At 38.0% G+C, this 23,873-nt stretch overlaps 1 protein-coding gene across 2 annotated transcripts in view; it reads right to left on the bottom strand.

Annotated features, from left to right (window-relative positions):
- The window catches only part of LOC5573045 (GATA-binding factor A), a 182,844-nt gene extending 160,910 nt beyond the window's left edge, over window positions 1-21,934 (bottom strand). For both annotated transcript variants that reach the window (XM_021852257.1, XM_001654318.2), the window contains exon 1: window positions 21,150-21,934. The gene's annotated coding sequence lies outside the window, so the exon portion shown is untranslated. The remainder of the gene's footprint in view (window positions 1-21,149) is intronic.
- Between the last annotated feature and the right edge of the window lie 1,939 nt (window positions 21,935-23,873).

Below are 23,873 nucleotides of genomic sequence, written 5' to 3'. Positions count from 1 at the left end.
CCTAAACTTCTCTGCTCCCACTCGTTCACTAAGAAAAAGAAACAGTTTTAGAACAATCTAGGCTAAAAAATGAACGCTTAAATAGAATCATGTCATGTTATAACAACCATTACTTATGGGCCAGGGATGCAATCCGGCGAGACAATATTAATAACTCGGTAACGAAGCATTTCCGGCATTTGGTGTCTTCGGCAAAGTTTTTTTTTGTAAGAACAAGGAGCATCTACTGACATAAATGGATAGTTCGTAAATCGTCCGTATGGATGGCACCACAATCTACCTTTTCACTAAACACTTGGCATGTTCGTCGAAGTTGTTCATTTTGATGTAATAAGCATTTCTCTCGAAGACGTCGAAATTTCACAGCCTACTGTTTTCGAATTATTGGGAAAATAAGACCAAATCAGTAAACAAACGGTTTTTGTATTGGAGTATTATAAGTATTGTAAAAAATGGAAATGTCTCAATAACACCAAAATATACCTCCTTAAAATTTTGACATCCGTATCATCTAGTATTGTTCTATGTTGCCTGTTCAAGCTTGTAATTTATTGCGTTTTTAGAGATATAATTGCATGCTTTCAAAGATAATAAGGTTTAAAAATTGCACTATTTTTAGGGTTTTTTTTTTAAATTATTTATACAATTTATAATACGGCGCTCATTATTTTTTTCCTCTGAAGTTTGTGTGTGCTATATTATTTATCAGCAAAAATATTATATGACAAGGTTGTTAAGAAAAATGTCAAACTCGGTGTAAAACATCTATTTTTTTTTCACTGATCTGGACTTATTTTGTTAATAACTCGAAAACTCGAAGTATGCTGTGAAATTTTGACATCTTCAAGAGAGCTGTTTATTTTATAAAAATGAACAACTTTGACGAACATGTCAAGTTTTCAGAACGTCAGAGTAAAAAGTTAGATTGTGGCGACATCTATGCAGACGATTCACGAGCTTATCGTCAGTAGATGGTCCTCGTTGTTACAGAAAACTTTGGCGAAGACACCAAATGCCGGAAATGCTTCGTTACAGAGTTATTAATTTTGTTGATTTACGAATTTACGGATTATGGATTTTCGGTACCCTCAAATTTTCACACATCGTGCTCTCCATAAGTCGATATTTCCATGACTCAATGTTTCTTCTAGTCGATGTCTCGTGTAAGGTAAATTTCTGTCCATAACACGATATATTTCTAAAACATTTTCCCATTCAGTAAAACTTGTACTGCTTACCCGACCAGTGGACTACAACAAATTTGAACCACAATTATATCAAAGCTTGTTACAAATAACAAATTTATTCAGTTTTGTTTGAAACCATCTGAGTTAGTTGAGGAAGTCGTAACACACTAGAATAAAATCAGTTATAATAACAAAGGCTGCTTCAAATTTGTTTGAATTATAATCACAATTATTACACAATTTGTTACAAAGAATTTTCGAGTAACTAATTATTCATGGTCAGTTTCATTTCATGTTAATAAAATTACAAATTTTGTTATACGTCAGTTATGGAAGCTAGCACAATGGGTTATATCTCTGTTTAATTTATAGCATAATGAGTTATATATTTGTTTAACATATTTATAAATTCAATGAAGCCCCTTTTGAGGACTGGTGGAGTACAGTGAAAGCAGTCATCAGCAATACAGCTGAGAGCAACGTCGGGTACGTGGGACGGAGTTGACGGAACGATTGTTTCGACGAGAAATGTAGGCAGATTCTGGAGGAGAAGAATGCAGCGCTGGTGGTTATTCTGCATCAAGGGACTCAGCAGTATGTGGAACATTAGTGACATTAATGACGCCTCCTGGTGGCGAAGAAGTGTGAGAAGATAGAATAGCTATGCTGGTCTCAACAAACACGGAAGTTCTATCAGAAGCTCAACGCATCCCGCAACGGCTACGAACTGCGAGTCAAGATGTATAGGGTTAAGAATGGAAGCATATTGACGGACGAGCGTGAGATGATCGAAAGGTGGAAGCAGCACTACAACGAACTCCTGAATGGTACTGAGATAACAAGCAATGAAGGTCGAGACAACGGAGAAAATGCCTTCGTCAGTACTATGGACGATGGAAACCAATCAGCCTCCACTTTGAAGGAGGTTAAGGATTCCATTCTACAGCGCAAGAACAATAAAGCTGCTGGTGAGGGTGGTATCATAAAGATGAGCCCGAAGAGGCTGGCCAGTTGTCTGCACCGGCTGATAGGAACAATCTGGGAAACATAACAGCTACCGGAGAAGTGAAAGGAAGGGGTATGCCTCATCTACAAGAAGGACGACAAGTCGGATTGTGAAAATTCTCGATGTGCGTTGCAAATTCACCAGCAGTAAACGAGTTCGTGGGAAGTCATCAAACGGCTTCGTTGACGGCCAATCGAAAACGGAGCAGATCTTCAATTCTTCAAATCCTACGAATAAGTCGTGCATACCAGGCCCTTAGGCACCACCTTTTTATCGATATCAAGGCGGTATAAAAAAGTCTCGATCGAGTAGAACTGTGGAAAATCATTGACGAGAACAGCTTTCCCGGGAAGCTTACATGAGTGATAAAAGCAACGATGGGAGGTGTGCAAAATCGTGAGAAAGTTTCAGGCGAACACTCCAGTTCGTTTGAATCCTGCCGAGGACTACGATAAGGTGATGGACTTTCGTGCCTTTTGTGCAATGTGAAGGTGTGTGATATGAGCTTTGTCGGCCTAACATTTGATAAGGTGGCAAACCTGTACACCCGACTGAAACGCGAGGCAGTAAAAGTTCGACTGGTGAAGAATGCGTCCAAGACAAGAACATGCAAGTAGGTGGAGTCGAGCGCGACAGGGCTCAACTAGGAAGCCTTGTTACGATAGACGGGGATACGTTCAAGGTGGTCGACGAGCTTGTCTTCCTTGCCCTTGCTGACGGTTGATAATAACGTTAGCCGTGAAATACGGAAGCGCATCATCAGTGTAAGTAGGGCCTGCTATGGTCTCCACGAGAAGCTGCGGTCAAAAGATTTGCGCAAAATGTACCATATATACATAACACTCATAATACCAGTAGTCCTCTATGGGCATGAAACGAGGACAATGCTCGAGGAGGACCTGTAAGCACTTGGAGTCTTCGAACGCTGGGTGCTTAGGGTGATCTTTGGCGGTATGCAGGAAAACGGTGTGTGGCAGCGAATAATGAACCACGAGCTCGCCCAACTGCACGGTGAACTTAGTATTAAGAAGGCGGCTAAAGCTGGAAGGATACGATTTGCAGGACATGTTGCAAGAATGCCGGACAGAAACCCTGCAAAGATAGTGTTCGCTCCGGATCTGGTTGGTACAAGAAAGCGTAGAGCGCAGCGAGCTAGGTGGGTGGATTAAGTGCGCAAAGATTTGGCGAGCGTAGAGCAGAACCAGTCTTCTTCCTTGCTCTTGATTTACCATCTTTCTCTCCCTTGTAACGATCAACTTCAAAAGAGAAGCGATTTTACCCACACACAAACTGAGCGTCCGTACACTGCTGGATGATGAGTTTACGCGTTTGTGTTTGTTTATTTTCATTCCCACACCTCAAGCGTGTGCTAGAATGAGGATATATAATAATTCTCTTCATCGATCCTCTCTTCTGTGAATCAAGAAGACAAGATGCGGGTTTGTCAGCATTTTTTCATCTCAGGACGCAAGATTGCATCGCTGCCAGGCGACCTGAAGAGAAAAAATCCTAACAAACCCGCATCTTGTCACCTTTATTCGCAGAAAAGAAGATTGATTAAGAGAAATCGATCATGCGACTCAAGCCCTTATGCTAGCACACGTTTGAGTTGTGAAGAGTTTGTTTTGACAACATCAGTGCTCCAAATAGAAAGCGATTGTTTTTCCCCTTTCTCAGTACAGAGGAGAGTATTTTTTTCCATTTCTCAGTTCGCATTTTCAGCATTTTCAGGAAGCTTTTCGTTATCTCTTTGCAGCTCTTTGCCCATAAGGGCAAAGATGAAAGCGAAACCATGCTCTTGCGTTGACGGAGCAACCAATCTCAGTTCATCCCAAATGCAATGATGATGTGTTCGCAGAGCTTCGCAGTAGGCTTTGGAAAATTTAACGATCATTAAAACACGAGCCATAACTTCATCAAATTTATCCACCTGCATTCATACAACACGCATGACATTTATCGTTCGTGGAAGATTACGAGCCATGAACGAAAACAAGACAGACACACACCACCGTCTGTTTGGTGCCGATTACTGTGTGTCACCACTTGTAACATTCACTGACACACTGTCTTCTTCTTCTTTCTGGCGTTACGTCCCCACTGGGACAGAGCCTGCTTCTCAGCTTAGTGTTCTTATGAGCACTTCCGCAGTTATTAACTGAGAGCTTACTTTGCCAATGACCATTTTTGCATGCGTATATCGTGTGGCAGGTACGAAGATACTCTATGCCCTGGGAAGTCGAGAAAATTTCCAACCCGAAAAGATCCTCGACCGGTGGGATTCGAACCCACGACCCTCAGCTTGGTCTTGCTGAATAGTTGCGCGTTTACAGCTACGGCTATCTGGGCCCCACACTGTCATTCTGATCAAAAAACAGAGGCGAATATTTTCCATTTTCTATGCTATGTTTACATCCAAAGGGGTATTTGATGATCCAATAGATTAAAATTAGGTTGTTAAAGATTGTATTACCAGAAAATATGAAGGTCATTACCAATTTTATGCAAAACATAAATTACCCAAAGCGGCAAGCAAGAGTTATCAATGGAAAGATGTGCATTTGGATAAAGCAAACGTTCATCTTCACTCTCTCAGCATGGATTACCCAGACAACCCAGACAAATGTACGCATAACGAAATCACCTGGAGGCTTTGTACGTGCAAAATTTCACTTATAAAATGTCGCGAAAAGGCCTTCTACGTACAAAAGTGGAGGCGATATGCGTGCATATATTATGTGATGATTAATAACATACAATGCGAGTGTATAAATATTCTCCCGAACTAACCTGTTATCTTATGGGACTTAACTTTTGATAACAAATGTTGATTTGACAGCTGCTACGAATTGATTCGACTTACTTTGTACAAATGTACGGGACGAAACAAAATGTACAAATGAACTCAGAAAAAAGTGTTTTATGCGAGGAAACTCATCAATTTGACGAGTTTATCCACGGTGCTTTGCGGGTTTGATGTAATTAGTATGAATAAACGAGTTTTAACGTAAACTTTAATGCGATTTCTGGTTGTCTGGGTATACTATAAGAATGATGCAAATTTTAAAATGTTTGCTCCTCTATGCTTAAACAATTTTAATTATGGAAAATAGCATCCTCCCAAAGTTTGAAGTGATTCGAAAAAAAATTGACTGTGCACACGCCATTTGAAGTTTATATGGAGATTACTATGGAAAACGCCAATCTTTTGTGTTCATCCCTCTATCTCTGCGTCATAATATTTTATGGAAAAGTGAACAAATTCTTCTTATGTGAAATTCTCCCAGCTACAACTTTGCCGAAGACTACTTTTTGATTGGGCTTCAGGATAAATTGTTATTCATCATCATAAAGTTGGTTTGCATGTAGCATGCTTCACCAACTGTTCGGCAGGCAACAGTGGTGCTCCTGGCGGGAAGAATAGATCAAAGTAATCCAGGCTACTATGTTCTACAGCAAAAAAGCAGTGTTGCTCTGAAAGTAATTGAATGATCATCTCAGCATGATTTAGGCTTTGTTCCATCGAAATGTGGTCTTCGGCAAAGTTGTAGCTGGGAAGTTTTCACATGAGATGAGTGTGTTCACTTTTCCATAGATTATTATGACGAGCAGTTAGAGGACTGAATACAAAAGGTTTGCCTTTTCCATAGTAATTTCCATATAAACTTCAAATAGCGTGTGCACTAGGGTGCCAATGGAATGTATGGGAAAAATTTTGCCATCGAATTTCAAAAAATGGTAGGGCTCAAAAGTTTTGTCTCCTCGAAAAAAGTCCCCATGCAAAATTTGAGCTCAATCGGACTTCATTAAGTGGACCCCCAAAGCGGTCAAAGTTTGGCTTTTTTGACCCATGAAAAATCTCCAAAGGGGGGGGTACATGAAATTGCATTAAACGTCGAGATCTGGTGTTATTTGAAAAAAATTGTTTTTGAAAAAATCGACCTTTTGGGACTTAGTAAATTTTTGAGTTGGGGCAGTGAATTGAATTTGAAATGAACGATTTGAATTCAATTGCTGAGAAATTCAAGGCAATAGTATTGAAACATATCCTATATGATTGTTAGCCACTGAAAGCATATGATATGGGATATTTCATTAGGGTGGTTCATTTACTTTGCATTAGGGTGGTCCTTTTTGTTAAAAAATAAAAAAAATAAAAATTGAATGTTAATTGAATATTGAAGACAATAGTATTGGAACATCTCTCACATCATCGTAAGCCATTTTCTACATTTAATATGTGGTATTTTATTAGGGTGGTTCACTAATTTTCCATTACGGTGGGCCTTTCTGTCGAAAAATCATAATTTGAATGGGATATTAAAAACAATAGTATTTTATCACCTCTTCCATCATCGTAGGCCATTTCCTTCAATAGATTCGTGATATTTCATTGGAAAGGCTCACTTATATTCCATTACGGTGGTCCTTTAAAAAAATTGAGTATTTGAATGGAATAGTAAATACAAGAGTAATTAAACATCTCCTATGTCATCGTAGGCCACTGTGCACAACCAAATTTCTTCCAAATCATTTCAAATTTAGAGAGGATCATTTTCATCATAATTGACATCGTTTAAGCATAGGGGAGCAAAAACTTCAAAATTTGCATCAGTCTATTATACCATGCACATAAAATGTTGACTCACAATTGTTGTGAGCGTACGAATTCGCTCCATCTTTACGATCAAGATGAGCAAAACAAAGCCTAAGCAGAACCGAAGATTGTAGTGTGAAATTGTTGATTCAATATTATCTGTCTAGATGTTATTAAAATAAATTAATTAAATATTTGATCCACCCAATGAACACAAACTCGTAAACGATAACGCATAAGAGTACAAAAGTGGAGGCGATATTCGTATATCGCCTCATCATTTGTACTTTTGTATCCTATTATAAACGATCGTGATTTTACTGGGCAAAGTCTTGTATTCAAAAGAGTTCTTGAATAACACTACACAACTATTTGATTGGAAAACATATGTTTGTTCAAGCCTGCTTAAGTGTGAGTCTTTACCCTGGATTTCCGAGAAATCACTCGTTACGCATGTGCATTCGAAGACCTTTGCCGAAAAGAGTTTTCGGATTACCGTAAATAATCGTTGAACTTCTTCTTCTTCTTCTCTCTGGCATTACGTCCCAACTGGGACAAAGCCTGCTTCTCAGCTTAGTGTTCTTATGAGCACTTCCACAGTTATTAACTGAGAGCTTTCTTTGCCAATTGACCATTTTTGCATGTGTATATCGTGTGGCAGGTACGAAGATACTATATGCCCTGTGAAGTCGAGAAAATTTCCAACCCGAAAAGATCCTCGATCGGTGGGATTCGAACCCACGACCCTCAGCTTGGTCTTGCTGAATAGCTGCGCGTTTACCGCTACGGCTATCTGGGCTCCTCAAACTCAAAATATCATAATTGAGCCGGCTCGGGTATGTATCTTGTCCTGTTATCAATAGTGTTCTTGGATTATATATTATTTAGTCTCAAATATGCTTAGAATATCTTATTGAGCCTGTTTGCGTATAAACCGTACTCATTAACCTTCACGAGATCACTAGTTAGCTTGTAGATTTGAATGGCATTTATGGTTTTTAGTTTTCGATGAGTGCTGATTGAATGATGGATTCTTGAGCCTTAAAGGAGTTTAAGTCTAATCTGATTCAACATTATTGTATGAGTTCACATGAATGTTAACCTTGTTTATTTTCTTAATAAAAGAATACTGATTGCACTTGTTGATCCAAAGTCCTGTTCTTAACGGAGTACTTGTTCAACCCTAGTCAGCTGTTAGACTCAAAACTAGATATGTTATGTTTGTTTGAGCCTGCTTGAGGAAGATTTTAAACCTAGTAAAACTTAACATCTAAAAGACACACATAGTTTCATATCATATATCCTCCACATATACCCACAGCACAGTTTTTTCCAGCTAAATCTGAATTAACGCTGATCAACCACCAGAAGCTCAAGCGTAGCTTTGAAGGAAATAAAATTGTGCCACTTAGTGGGCCGATGCCATGTGCTGGAATCGTAAACCAATTTGTTGGCATCCGACCCTATGACTGCCATTCCGACCGTCAGTGAAAACAGAGAATTGCCTCAGCTCTAACAGCTCAAAGGAGAGAAGCCATGAGGTACTTATTTTTTTCGGATTAATGGTTGAGCTTATAACAAAAGAGAGGGGAGCGGTCAGCCAATCGTGAGCGCTATTGCCTTAATTTGGGGTTATTCGTTCTACAAATGGCTGCCATTCCAGAGAAATGTATGGATTGTGACGATGGTCAGTTGATTAAGATGTCTTCTGTGAGAAGCTTTGCATTGCAGTACCTAATTGAATTTCCAGCTGTTTCTGTTCTGAGTGATATTAATGGTTTTCTACAATGAGTTGACAAATGATCGTAAATGAATCTATTTCAAATTCATTGCGTATATGAACACGGTTAGCATTCCAGTGACATTCAAATTGTATCACGTCTTTTCGTTTCTGACATCGTAGCACGGGTCATTTAAAAACCCAACGATCTCGAGTATTATGATATGCGTCAGCTGATAAATGTTCAACTTCTGTGTTCTTGTGTCTCCGCATTAGTCACTTTTGCTCCGGTTCCAAGTTACCCTAGTTTGTCCTCAGTATACGAAAGATTAGTTTGTTCTTGTCAAGCTACCACCAGCACACAAGATTACAACTGGACCACCATCAGGCTTGCGGCGGTAATCGAAATGCACTCAACCCATTACTGCAATTCAGCGAGGACACTTAAACATTTGTTTCTGAGCGAATCACCTTGCCCCAGGAAAACGAAGGAAAAAAAACAACATAATTTATCCTCTTGAGTGAAGTACTTTCACTTAAAAAGGACTAATTTCCATAATCGTTTGTCAAACTGCATTTGCTCCGGAGCAACGGAACAGATGAACTCTTCAAACATTTTCCCCAACATGCTTCTCCTTCTCGATCTTTGTCGGTTGCGCCTTCCGAAGATGCTGCTGAAATGTGATACTTTTCCATTTGAATGAGAATGACATTCACGGTCGGTCTCGGCACGGGTGTTTACGTCGGAACCTATAAAACCAGCCGGTCGTTCCGGTGACAAAATAAAATTACTGAATGGAACTGGGCTTCAGGTGATGGCTTACTTTTCATACGTGAGCACACCAAATCTTGCTGATGGGTTTTGATTCTCGGCAAGAGATGCTTAAAATAATGAATGGAATACCGTTTGGCGGGGTTTATATTTTGAATGAAAGATGGGGAAGGTGCAGGGCACTAAGTTGAAAGGTTTTGACGGTTACGAAGCTTGTCGTAAAATGATAAATCATGAATTCCTCCGGCTATCTGATGTGGAAGAAACCCTCAAAAGGGTTTCAATGTTTTACTCTCTGTGACCAATTCTGAGATGGTAAAAGTGTCAAATTGTCTTCTCGCTTTTCTCGACAACATGCTTCTCGGTATTAAAAAAGTGAATCTACATTCTAACGTATAGAAAGATTAAGCAGTCAAAAGGTTTCATTACGATTTATTTCATCGATTATTTCGATTATCGATTTTTGGGTATCTTTGATAATAAAGATAAAAAACACCACACGAAAATTCACAGCCATACTATTGTTTGACATGATTGCAGTTGGAACTGGATTGGAGAATATTAATTGAGAACTTAGGTTAGATTTTATGCATTGAAGTTCTTATTTTACAGAAAAGATCACCTACAAATTTGATTTAACTTGAAACAAACATGACAAACATTATTATAATTGTACAAAAATTTGTATAAAACCATGTTCCTGAATAGGGCAATAGCTTCGGCACCATTCGAATATTATCGGCAATCGAGATTGGAACGATAAATTCACAGTATATTTCCGTTAAAACACTCCAATGAATACATTAATATAATACTTTGTTCTGTTAACATCACCCTGACACAATTTTAAGGATTGAACAAACAATTTTATCCGAGTTGTCATTAATGGAAATAAATACGGCTTAGAATGCGATTGATTTCGAGTTGACGATAATAGTCAGGGTTCTGAATTTTTCGTATCAATGATGCGAAATCAACGATTTTTCGCACGTTAGGAGAATCCTTTTTCGCTTACTCACGTGAACATCTTTTAACGCTCACACTTATTTTCCTTAAAGTTTCGATAGGGGATAACCGAAAAACATTCCACTCTGAAGATAATTACTATTTCACTCCATCATTCGCTCACCAACTTCTCCCGAGAATTATCACTATGTGGATAAACAAAAACTGGTGCCGGCTACGGGGTTTGATCCTCGAACATTGCTAAAAACAACCGCGATGCGTGCACGCTAACCAGGCTCCCATATTAACTTGATGAAATCAGCGTTTAATTTGGTGCTTAAAAATCCATTGCTCGTGGCGATGTATTCAGGAAAAGTTCTTCATGGGTAGGAGAAAGACAAAACAGCAAGATTCCTTAGGCAGAATTGCCTACAACTTGATCATAAATTAACTTCATTTGTTTTATGGAATATAAATAACTAGGGTAGGTGTACTAGTAGTGGACATATTTCGCCACACGTGATATTTTATCTGTTTCCACATTTTGAAAAATGATTTTGTGTTTTTGCGGTAAGATAAAGGATATACAGTAGTGACCCGATTTTGTCAGCCCCCGATTTTATCTACCTCCGATTTTAGCATCCTGTTTGCCCGATTTTGTCAGCCTAAAATTAATATTTATTTTAATCAGAGTAAACACGTCTATACTGGCAATATTGGGAGAATAAAGTCAATTATGACCTTGGCCACGTCTATACAATCATCTAAAGACCAAAATTTTTAATAATTATCCAAGAAATTGACCAATGTTACCTCTTAATAAGGTACATGAAGAATGGAAGTAAAACAACAATGTTTATATTGAAAAAAAAAAAACATAAAACTAAGTTCGTAAGTTAAAATAAAACTTGAAACCCATCGAAAAAAAATTTCCCGATTTTAATTCTTTTCCGATTTTGTCAACCTTAAGTGCGGCATGGGGCTGACAAAATCGGGACATTACTGTATCTTGATAAGGGTGAACCATTCCCCCCCCCCCTTCCCTTAATCAACAGTTTCCTTCTGATGTTCAAAAACATGCTGCCAATTATCAGCTCAAATCATTCAAATCTCAAGCATCGCAAAGAGTTTTTCGAAATTATACATATCTATCAAATCACCCATAAGATTGTATGCAATCCACTTGCATACAAGAAAATTTGTTCGTACCCAGGCAGCCATAAATCGCATAAAAGTTCACGTTATAACTCGTTTATTCATACTAATTATATCAAACCCACAAAACACCGTGGATAAACTCGTCATATTGATGAGTTTCCTCGCATAAAACATTTTTTTCTGAGTTTATTTGTACATTTTGTTTCGTCCCGTATACTCGTACAAAGTATGTCGAATCAATCCGTAGGAGCTGTCAAATCAACATTTGTTATCATAAGTTAAGTCGCATAAGATAACAGGTTAGTTCGGTAGAATATTTATACACTCGCATTGTATGTTATTAACCCCTCTACCGGCAGCTTCTTTTTTTACCGCAAGAAAAAAAAAATTCAAATCGCGATAACTTTTTTGTTTCTCGGTATTTTTGCACCATTTTTTCACAAGTTCTCAAAAAACTCTTCTAGTTTGAGGATCCGTGTCGATATTGATGATTGGTGATCTGGTTTTAAAGATATTCCAATGTTCCTTGGGGGACCGACATTTTCCATACAAAATGTCTTAGGGGGCCATTTTGTTTTACGTCAACTTATCGAAAAAGTAAAATGTGGGCTATACAATGCTATGTAATAAGGAGCTACTCTGAAAAAATCATACAAATTGGTTAAGAATTCTTAGAGATATTTGAAAATTACGATATGAGGTTTTTGAAGTTTTCAAGATCTTTATTTGGTCAGCTTGGTACCAGCAACATAAATGCTCATTACTCAAGGACGGCTGCTCCAAATTGCTTGATATTTTCACAAGATACTCTCATTAATATATTGTTTCAAAGAGTGAACATCTGAATACGTTAAAAAATCTGTGGGTTATGGTTAAGCATCGGTCCCCCAAGGAATTTCGGAATATCTCTGGATCCAGATGACCAATGATCAATATCGACACGGATCCTCAAACAAGAAGAGTTTTTTGAAAACTTGTGAAAAAATGGTGCAAAAATACCGAGAAACAAAAAAGTTATCGCGATTTGAATTTTTTTCCTGCGGTAAAAAATGAAGCTGCCGGTAGAGGGGTTAATCATCACATAATATATGCACGCATATCGCCTCCACTTTTGTACGTAGAAGGCTTTTCGCGACATCTTATGAGTGAAATTTTGTATGTACAAAGCCTCCAGGTGATTTAGTTATGCGTACATTTTGGTTGTCTGGGTAGTGGGTGGTGATTTTCAAATGAGGACGAATATCAACAGTTTTTGACAGCAGCTGTAATTAGCACTGCAATCAACGGCTTATGCAATGCTTTTTTTTTTAGTATAGCTGCACAAATTCAAACACAATTTGAAAAGGTGATTTACTCTCTTGTTCAATTCTACAATCTGTCTGGGAGATGTGCCCAATGCTGGGAATGGTAATAGTAGTAGGCTTGAGTTTTTGCGAAAATCACGTGGCTCTCCTAATACAGTAGTTCAAAATTGTGAATCTCATCAAGTAGCCATGAATTTTCTAAATCAGGAGTGTCATTGAAGGCTGCAAATGCGGGAAATGCAACCGGAAATAGAACATTTTTCTACAGTAGGTTTGGGTTGCCCTTAGCAACGGGTGTTTTGCTATTTTCAAGGCATTTTGCCTAAAGCGTGAGTTTTACTGGCTCCGGTGACTGTGATTCGCTACGCTTGCCTACTGTAGTGTGAATCTCAGAACTTTTTCCAACTCTGGATGTGCCCGCTAGCAAAGACGGAAATCTAGTGATCATGACAAAATCAATGATGCATCGAGATTGTTCTTTATCATGCGATCATAGCAACAACGATAAACCATTAGTCGTCAAGTCCTAACAACAAACTCCGCTCCGCGAATAAATGGTCAAACACAATGCAACGGCATTACGGCAAGAACGGCAAAACGGCAACACCGACTTGAATGACATTTCATTGATTTGATCAATGTCGACTCAATCTGTTTCAACATGAATTTAACAAGTAGAGTGTAGATCAAATTGGGCTTGCTTGAATCGCTCGGCATGTGTGCTAACGATCAATTGTTCGCAAACCAAAGTCATAAATTTTGGAGGATTTTTACATTTTTATAACGCGATCTGCCTTCTGGTATGCCATTTTTGATCCGAAAGTCAATCGGGCATGGTTTGGGCGAAGAATTATGCCGTAAACGCGTTTTGGTTCATGTTAATCGCAACATGTTACAACATCCGACAAACGGTTTGTCCCGCGACAAACAGTGCATCGGATGCTCCATATATCCTAACTATGCGCGCGTAGTAAGTTGTTCAAATCATGCTTCTGCAAGAGCAACGGCCCTCTTAGACCATTCAAATACCTACTATGTTGTTAATCGCTAGAGGCAACTTTTTTTCATCCTTGCCCGCTAGTGCTATACTAGGACAGGACTAGTCAGGTACTAGTGCAAATTTGAAACCATTTGCCTGTCAAAAAAGACCACTTCTGATTGGTCGTTTTGGCAAAGGCCTACTTTCACATCGTTGAGTTGGATTGCAACAGGACACTTTGTTGCAAGCCCGGCCGTGTTGCTAGTTCATAAGTTAGAGTTTTTACTGAAAGTTTGAAAATGTTTCATGAAATCTTTTTGCTACAAATCAATCTATATTCGATGTTTGGTTTACCGCATGTGCTCCTACAATACTAAAATAAATCAAAAATGGTTTATTGAGTGCAGTATAATAGAAATTGTATCAATTTTCTCTAAAAATAACGCCGGTTTTGAATCTAACCTACTTTAAAAAAGAAGCTAGCATTCGCTATTGTGCTAAATGAATGGAGCATGCAAGAAACAACCAAATTGTGAGCCTTGATACTTGAATTTGTTCAACTGATTTGCTTAAAAAGGATACTGGTAGCACTGGCTTTTGTATCGTCAAGGTTATCGATTGAAAAACAACGGGGCAGTCCTTGTTGAGCTGTCACGTCCTGTCCTAGGTGCTATAGTGTATCATATGCAATCCTGCTTTTAGTCAAGGATAAAGCACCGATACATACTAAGATTTCACACAGATCCAATGTCTACCCTATTTTTATTCGAATCACGACGCTAGTGCATTTGCGGAAATTGGCTTGATGATTCATATATTTCTCATACAGTAAAACAAAAAAACGAATAATGCTGAAGTTTAAATCACCCGGCATACGTCGTCACAAAGAGTTTGATCCAGCCCATAATATTTCAAATCTTTGTCAATCCTTGTAAAAAACCTGCATTCTGTTTCCTTTCCTTTGTGAAAAACCTAGAAAAATGTTAAAATTTATTGGCCATTCAATGATCACGACAATTGGACTGCTGATGCTGTCAAACCTCAATGATGTTTGTTTTCTTTAAAAATAGCAAGGCACACTAGGAGTATATTTCCTTGCATGCAAGCTGGTCGCACACATTATTATGAGCGACTCAATGAATATGCACAATTTCGAAAAATTCATTGCAATGCTTGAGATTTGAATGAATTGAGCTGAAATTTTGCAGGAAGTCTTTGAATATCAAAAGGAATCTGTTAATTTAGGGGGAGGCGACATCCGAGATGGTCGGGGAAAAATGGGACACCCTAATCTTGATGTTAGAACATCCAAAAAGATAAGTTCGATTTCAACACACATTTGAATTATTAGACGAAAAAATAAATTATATTTACATACGTCATTTCTGCCCGACATATTGAAGCAAGTAAAATGAGCAAATTTAAGTTACAAATGACGTAATATTCCGTCACATTGAACTGGATATTATTCGGATAACAAAACAAAATCAGTCAGTCACATCGGGCGTAATTTTACAAGAATGGCATATATTTAAGTTCAAATACCTTCGAACTTACATCCTTTCTTCGTTTATATCGTGTATTTTTGCTTACCATGAAATGAGTTGTGTTTGATCCTTCGACCTTGGCGCTTGCTCCTGCGGGGGCCGGCGATGAGGGCAGGATCAAACATGTCGCGCGTCGGTCGTGTAAAGTGAAAAAGCACCGCGTTCGATTAGTCCTTTTTGATCTTTCGACGTTGACGCTTGCTCCTGGGTAGTGCGTCAAGAAAGCCCGAGCAGTCGTCAGTTGTTTTCCCTCTCGGGCCGCGCGCCTATTTTCTCTGAGAGCTTTTATAAAGCCGAGCAAACGAGTGAAGCTGAAAGTGGATTGTTGCTGCTCAAGGATGACGGATCAATTGGTGAGCTCGTTTCATGCTACTAGTTCTAATCTATAAAATATGTATGACTGCACCTTTAATCGTTACAACGGTGAGACGTAAATTTGATTTTTCAACATTTGGCATTTGGTTCGTCACTGTGAGTGTCGACATAAACTCCGATTCATAAATTACTTATGTCTAATTTTTTTATTCAAAACACCTTCTTCTTTTTACCTTTATTTTTGTAATTAAAAAAAAAAACTTTGGACACTACAAGTGTAGACTAGCAATAGGTTCACTTTATACAACAAACTTTGAAAGGTTCGTCACCTCAAGTGTCGGCATAATTTTTCTCGACATAAATATTGTTCATATCAAATGAAAATATTATATTTATATATAAGCATGTTTGTATCTCACAAATAATTATTTATCATGGTCTAATCGCTTATCAAAGTGAATCCTGTGACCCAACGATCCTCCCCATTAACAAACATCTCTCCCAGTAACCTTTGTGAAGATGCAGAGGCAAACACGGTCTCCAAATAGCAAAGGTTACACACTAACATTCCTTCCCCCAATCCCACCTGACTGCAAGGACGTGGCCGGCGCCGTTATTGATCATGTATAAATAGAGGCACTGAATTATGCACACTGAAGAAGATTATGGCCAATCCCAGCCGAACTTCTAGTTGATTCTTTGTGCATCTTCACTGACTTCGGTCAATCACGGAATAACAACCATTGATATGTGTAGTCAGTCTAAGCTAAGCTAGTATTTTTGCTTATCACGAAATATACGTCATATTAGAGTTCCCAAAATGTACAGGCTGCTATGAAAGTGATCACGTGTTTACGCCAATTCATGCATATGGATAAATCAATCGTTCATCAAACTGACTAATAAAATATGTTTGTGACAAAAGTATGGCTTGAAACAAAGCTTGTTTCAAACCTCACAACCATAGGCGCACGCATCGTTTTATCTCCGTGTTTGTCGTTTCGCACTACCGCCATCTGCAGATCTTGTTGCACAGAACAGTAGTTCGTGCAGTATACTCACCAGATGATAATGGTGTGAACTACGCGATGGACTTTGAAGAAATATGTTTCAGCAGACGTAGCATGCTTGTCACTGGTGTCCGTGTCTTTTTATAAAGTATGAAGAGCGTTGCATACTTCGTAGCGTTCAACGTTATATAATTTTTTTACTTTGATTAGAAATATGTCTCCAATTTCTAAAAATGGTTTACGCTAAATGATTTACGACCAAATGCAAGCTCTGCTTATTCAATTCCTGGCATCACGTCCCTACTTGGACAGATCCTATAGTTCTGCTCAGTGTTCTCCGCAGTATAACATAAATGAGAGCTTTTTTTAGCAATAGGGCCTAAAGCCCTGTCCCAATTTTAGTACCAAACGCTTAAATTTAGGCCAAAAACACATGTTTAATTAATTTTTAAATGATAATCCAAAAAAACATTTTTTACGTTTTTGAGATTTTGTCACACTTACTCAATTTTTTTGTTTTCCGTGTCCCTTCCGAAATGTCATATAGGAAAAACCCCAGTGTTAAAACTAAAAGCCCTGTGGCATTTTTTTTCGACAAAGTGAACGTCAAACATGATCAAAAGTGTCAAGGTTATTGTAAATTTTGCACCTTATCGAACGCGATGATTCGTAATCGTCGCCGGTGAAACCGTCGCCAAAACCGTCGTCAGCCAACCAGCCACTGTGAATTTGACGATTCACCATCTTACCAACATAACGGCACATCACCTGCTTTGATTTGTTTGCTGGCGACGATTTGGTTGGTCTGTTTGAAATTTGGCGGCGCGTTTTGTTGCCCATGCAACAGACAATAATGTTTGGAACAATTTCTAAAATTGAAGTTTAAATATGATATAGCCGTTATTTGAGCTGGAAAAATTGCTAAAGCAGTTGCAAGAACATGATATTTCATCTTTTTTAAATAAAAAAAACAAGAACTCATTGAAAAATTTAGGACCAAATTGACCATTTTTGTATTTGTACTCGTGTGGCAAGTACGAAGATACTCTATGCCCTGCAAAGTCAATCATATTTTTAACCCAAAAATATCCTCAACCGACGTGATTTGAATCCACGACCTTCTACTTGGTTTTGGTGAATAGCTGAGCGTTTACCGCTACGCATTGGCGTAAATAAGAGGGAGCCAGGAGTAGCATTCCCCTCCCCAGTGGCGTAGCTAAAGTTTTCAGGGCCCGGTGCGGTGACAAATTTGGGGCTCCCCAAATAGAGAGATGCATCGCCGCGGTATCGTAAAAATTAACCACATAATAAAATAGAGTAGATTTACTGTACTAAAGTAAAGTGCCTGCGCTGAACAACCTGAACTTAATGAAAATGAATATATTTGTTTTAAATTAACATGTACCTTAGGTATTTTCTCGATAACGTTTTACATTTGGCCGACAAGTACTCACTCATACAAGAGCGTGGCCAGGATTTTCGTCGTAGAGTAATTTCTGGAGAGAAATTTTGTGAAATACAATAAAAAATATGTGAATCAACTTCTTCAGTCGCTTTTGTATGCATAGGGTAACAATAAACATTTATCGAAGTGTGTTAGCAATTCCTCGGTATACTCTAGGAAAAGTTGTAAAAAAATCTTAGAAAAATTCAAAGGAAAATTCAATTTGCTCGACAATTCCTGAAATTATAATTCACTGGAAAAAAAACATTATTGTGTTTTACGCAGTTCTACCAGGCAATCGAGATAAAATGCTTGGAGGAATAGTTGATTTTATTTTATGAAGCATCCCAGCGATATCCGTAGGAGGACTTCTAAAGTAAAATATTTGGAGGGGAAAACTGTTTGTAGGTTTACTCAGAGAGATTCTTAGTTCAACCTTTAAAAAGTTTTAAGATTATTTCCTGCAGAAATTATTGGAAAGTTCTCTTGGAAATTCTCAGTTTCCTATAAGCTATTTCAAATTTGTAATTACGATATATTCTTACCGCGATTTTGCAGCTTGGGCCCCGGTACGGACCGCACCCACCGTAAACATTCGAGGTTCATGAAAGTTTAATAATGATAGATATGGGCACTGTTTTTATAAGATTCGTTGAAACTGTGTTTCGTCATCCACCATAATATCGAAAATATCATAACGCGAAGATAAATTGAAACCACCTCTACATTTTTAAATTTGAAAACAAAACAGCGATCTCAAATGAAAATTCGATTGATTGGTCACAACCAACGAGTTACTAATCGATCAAATCTTCAGCGAAAATGGTTGTTTTCTTCATTACATTTATGCTCTTGAAAATTCCAGATATGGCTTAATTTGGTATAATTCAAAGCATATTTTAAAGCAAAAAGTTGAGCAATTTCAAGGCGGTGAAATAAATTTTCGAAACTGTCGCAGAGCACGGTATAAAAAACCACTGGACTGTATGCAATGCAGTTGGAAATGTCTGTGCTAAACAATCCACTGGTGCTATGCCTACTTTGAGTGTTAAAAATGTTGTGTACGCTCAAGTATGAACTACTGAACTTATTTTTGATACCATACACCATAGCAGATTTAGTTTTTTAGCTAGCTTTAAACTCGAATAATGTGCTTATTTCAAGGGAAATTGCCTACACTTAGACATAGTAGGCAGATTTTTAAAGTTTAATTTTGTAATTAACTGATTGAATACTTGAGATGTAAGAATTTTGACATAATTTTCAGATTCAGGAGACTGAAATTTAGTATAAAGGGAAATTTGTATTTCTAAAATCTACAAGTGTGTCATTTTAATTTTTTGGTATTCAAACTATTTTATGATATGTTGAATATTGTTACATAAAAAACAATTTCAAAAACTGATAAAGATTAATGGAGTAGTCGAAATTTATGTTACAATATTTGGATTCGGAAGGATAACACAACAAAAAGATGTAAAATAGTGATCAATTTGCCCCCAAATAACGGTACTAATAAACGAATAAGAATAGGCCGTAGCTCTCCACAAGTATGATGGCTATTTACACCTATGCCACTACGCCCATTTGAGTGTTTACCGCTACGTCTTATTACTTAGTAAATGGAATCCGAAATAACTCGAATATTTATTCATACTATAACTAAGTTATCAAGGAAAAGTGACAAACTCTTTAAAACTCCATGTAATAGTGATCGTAAAACAAATTGTATAGAAGTATGTTCTACCATTTGTTATCTTAAGAATAAAATGTTAGTTAAATACATAAATAAATACTGATGCATTGAGCTGTGAATCTCTTGATTTTGCACAGTGATCTATAATATGCAACAAATAGAAATGGATCCATAATAGTGTTTTCAGAAACTGATAGAACTTTTAATTTTTATGAAAGTGTAAGTAAATATTACACACAAAATAGTTTACTAACCGAAGTTCCAATTTAAAATGATTCGATTCATGCTTTAAAATTAAAATTCTATGTTTTCTATGTTGTTTAATTGAATTTCAAAGGTTGGCTTCTACACTAATTTAACCATAACTCTGAGATCATGGTACACAATTTTTCGATTTTCAGGCGAACTTTATCGTCAATTTTTCCTCAAACTTTCATAATAGCTTCTGGCGGTCCGAATGAACAAATTTGAAAGGTATAAGTTCCTTAGCCGAGTGGTTAGAGCCCGCGGCTACAAAGCAAAGTCATGCTGAAGGTGTCTGGGTTCGATTCCCGGTCGGTCCAGGAACTTTTTTTTTTTTGAGAAACAGGCTCTGGGGACGTAAATGCAAGAAGAAAAAGAAGTTCAAAAATTCATCTATAAAGACAATGCTTATGGAACAGTAAGCCGAAGATAATGCTTCGTAGGGTGTAGAGATACTTAAGCACATCCATGATTCACTTTGGCATTGGTTTTTTTCTCGGCCGAATCGTTTGATATTTTGCAATAAATAGCACTTCTGTAAGACGCATATTATTCACTTCGGCTGCCAAGAATAGAATTCGGCTCCCTACTGACAGAAGAAAGAAAACACGTAGGTCGGAGGAAAAATCGTTCCTTTTTTATTTTTGACTTATTTTATAGGATACAACAAAACCTTCAGAAATTCTTCACTTATACGAATTTGTTCGACATAATTCGTACAAATATTATAAAATTTACATTAAGGCTAACGATAGTATAGGAGGCGATCTCGATTATACTCAATGAAAAATGGCGTGAATTTGTAACAAGAAAACATTTGAGCGTCCGGTATCACCAGTATGTGAGTACAGTTTAATAAAACATGATCGAGTAAACTTGACTGGTGTCTTTTTTATGAGAAAACTTCAATATATAATTTCTAACATAGTATTACTCCATAGCCCGCAAATCCATTAGTGAAACATCAACTGGTTGAAGGAACTATAATAAAATGCGTACGGCACCGTAAATGTCCATTTATATTCCAACAAAGTTATGAATCGCAAAAGTGCTCCCACAGAAATTGCCGTGTGGAAGATCATTTAAACGGTCCCCCGAAGCTCATATCCAATAATCGTAAAACGTGTTCTGTGCGTTGGTCCAATGCAAATTGATTTATACAGTTAATGCGCCTACCAACTCTTCCAACAGCTCATAACCATAATCGTAAAAATCAATTAACTCACCTATATAAATTCAACCGAATGCTGACGCAGTTTTCACCTTTATGATGATTGGAATGGCTCCAGTTATTCGCTTTTCTGTTTGCAAGGAATTGTCCTTGTCCTTGTCATCAACGAATTCACTGAGAAACAGTTTTCTTCTTGGTGTTTTTGTCACTGAGTTCACCGTGAAATCCGGATCGTTTAGAGAGCCTTCAATTAAGCCGTAGATACATTTTGCCTTTCTCTGATAATGATGATCACATAAATACAGATCTATAAAAGCTACCACCCACACACGATCACTCGAATCCTGCTTTTTGCGAAACACGTTGTATAGACAAACAACACCACAAACAAAATCCACTAAACACTAGCCACCAGCATCGCTATCGTAAGTCGGTAATCTCGAGTGATTACTTTTGTATTAATAAAACCACAATATCTCACAATAGCAGAGATAAATTATTCATTAAACATGGTATAATCACTTCATCAACAGCTTCCTCTATCGGCTTCCGATATTCTGTTTTCATCAGCTCTATTTTCCGCTATCTGTCAACGAGGACCAATCAGTGAGCATTCAACCAACCGTAATCGGTAAGCAATCAGCACACTACAAGCTTATCTTGATAACACACCGTCGCCCCCCTGTTTATGAAGATCTTCAACCACCCACTTCCGAAAGCGTGCTTCAATACCGCAAAAAAACGAGCAACGACGGGCCCGCAGAAATATCCTACGCAAGAAAACCAGAGCGCGACAGAACCACACGAAAAATTATCATAAAAACGCCGTCTTATCCCCTTCGATAACTTGAATCAACTAAAAGACTGGAGTGGCGCAATTCCACTTCAAAGTCGCTGCCTCTTTTTCGATCTCTCCTCCATGCCCCCTTCTTGCTGGAGAGGATCGGAAAAGAAAAAACAGAGGACAGCAGCATAGCAGAAGCAGCACACAAAGAAATCCAGAAGCGAGCGGGCTGTTGTTGACTCATTCTGACTGACGCGAGCTGAAACCTGCTCTAAACCACCCCCGGTCTCAAGTCCCCGTGGCGACATACGGCAACGCAAGTCGAACCCAAATGACTTCGTGTAGCATGCGAAGTAAGGGTAAGTGATATGCCTTTTTATGTCGATACAAAACGAAAAGATAGAGTGATGTGCTAGTATCCATCGTATTAAGCATTGATCAGTGAGAACTGCAATTTTCCCAGTATTGCAGTGAATGATGGTGATACAAACCGATGCCAAACAATTCTTTCTCAAAACGACTTTAGCATTGTAAAATAACATTTTGATAAATATTGATCTCTTTTTGGAAATAATGCAAATAAAATGCATCTCACCGTTTTCTCAATCCGTCGTATCGTTTTCAACTCCGTCGCAATCAGTTTCCAGATTCGTCTCACAACTTACGGCTCACTGTGTGTATTGAGTGGTTAAAACAAAACATATCAACGCTTTAATAAAATGTTTTACTAGAATATATAGATCTACGGGCATCTCCCCATTCCTTCAGCATGATAGTACTAATACTAATTTCCTTTAAAATTAATTGTTCGTCATCAAAATTCAGCCCAAACATATGAACAGCAAGACCAAGCTGAGGGTCGTGGGTTCGAATCCCACCGGTCGAGGATCTTTTCGGGTTGGAAATTTTCTCGACTTCCCAGGGCATAGAGTATATTCGTACCTGCCACACGATATACGCATGCAAAAATGGTCATTGGCATAGTAAGCTCTCAGTTAATAACTGTGGAAGTGCTCATAAGAACACTAAGCTGAGAAGCAGGCTCTGTCCCAGTAGGGACGTAACGCCAGAAAGAAGAAGAAGAAGATATGAACACAATTCCTTTTGACCATACAATTATGGCATTTGCTCACAGTACAGCGAAAACAACACAATCGAAGGAACCGTAGTTTTACGTCGAGCGTTGCGCACATATTGATGCGCACTAGCTTTTTTTTTCTCAGTAGGGCAAACGCTCCCTTAGTGGAGGTAGTGTGTTTTGGCATGTTTCGCGCTAATAAATGATTATGTGATATTTTTGTATTATGCACGATGCGAAAATGACACAAGTAATCGAATAATATTCATGAAATTTAACCGTAAAACTGTTTAAAACAATTATTTTGCTTAATTTTTTTGCTCCTTTGCACCTATAGTGGTGCATCAGTACCCATAGTGGAGGGTCCCATAAGAAATCAATGGTTTGCGCCACTAAAGGAACCATCCTTAAAATATACCCCCACTAAAGGAACAGTGTTCCTATTATTGGTGCAAGGCTTTTTGCAGGGAAATTTCAAATGAATCGTGATTTTTATACATTTGAATGATAGAAGGATTTGAGATCTATCGAATGATACGTTAAAATCATATATTTCATGATCTTAACGCCGTGTTTTAGCAGTTTTCCCTTAGGTGCACCACTAATGGTACACTTGCCCTACGAATGATTGAACTTTGTTTACATTCTCAATTATACGCGGCGGTTGAGGAAATTCCGTAAAATTTGGTGATTTATAGAACTTTTACGGCGTGTGATTGGAATGAAATCCTTCAGTGATGAAGTACGAAGGTTTTCCATAGTGAAAATAAGTGCCCGGCGAAGTAAGTAAGTAAGTGTTGGAAAGTGGTGTGGCTCAGTCGATCGCTAAGCATTTCTCTCAAATCGTGTTCGTCCATGCGATTTCGGTGAAAAAGTGCAAAGTGGATAATTGAACTGAAGTTATTTACCGAAATACA

This window comes from Aedes aegypti, chromosome 3 (assembly GCF_002204515.2).
Source record: "Aedes aegypti strain LVP_AGWG chromosome 3, AaegL5.0 Primary Assembly, whole genome shotgun sequence".
NCBI lineage: Eukaryota > Metazoa > Arthropoda > Insecta > Diptera > Culicidae > Aedes > Aedes aegypti.
The sequence above is the reverse complement of the archived record's forward strand: the minus strand, read 5'-3'. Positions and strand labels throughout refer to the sequence as shown.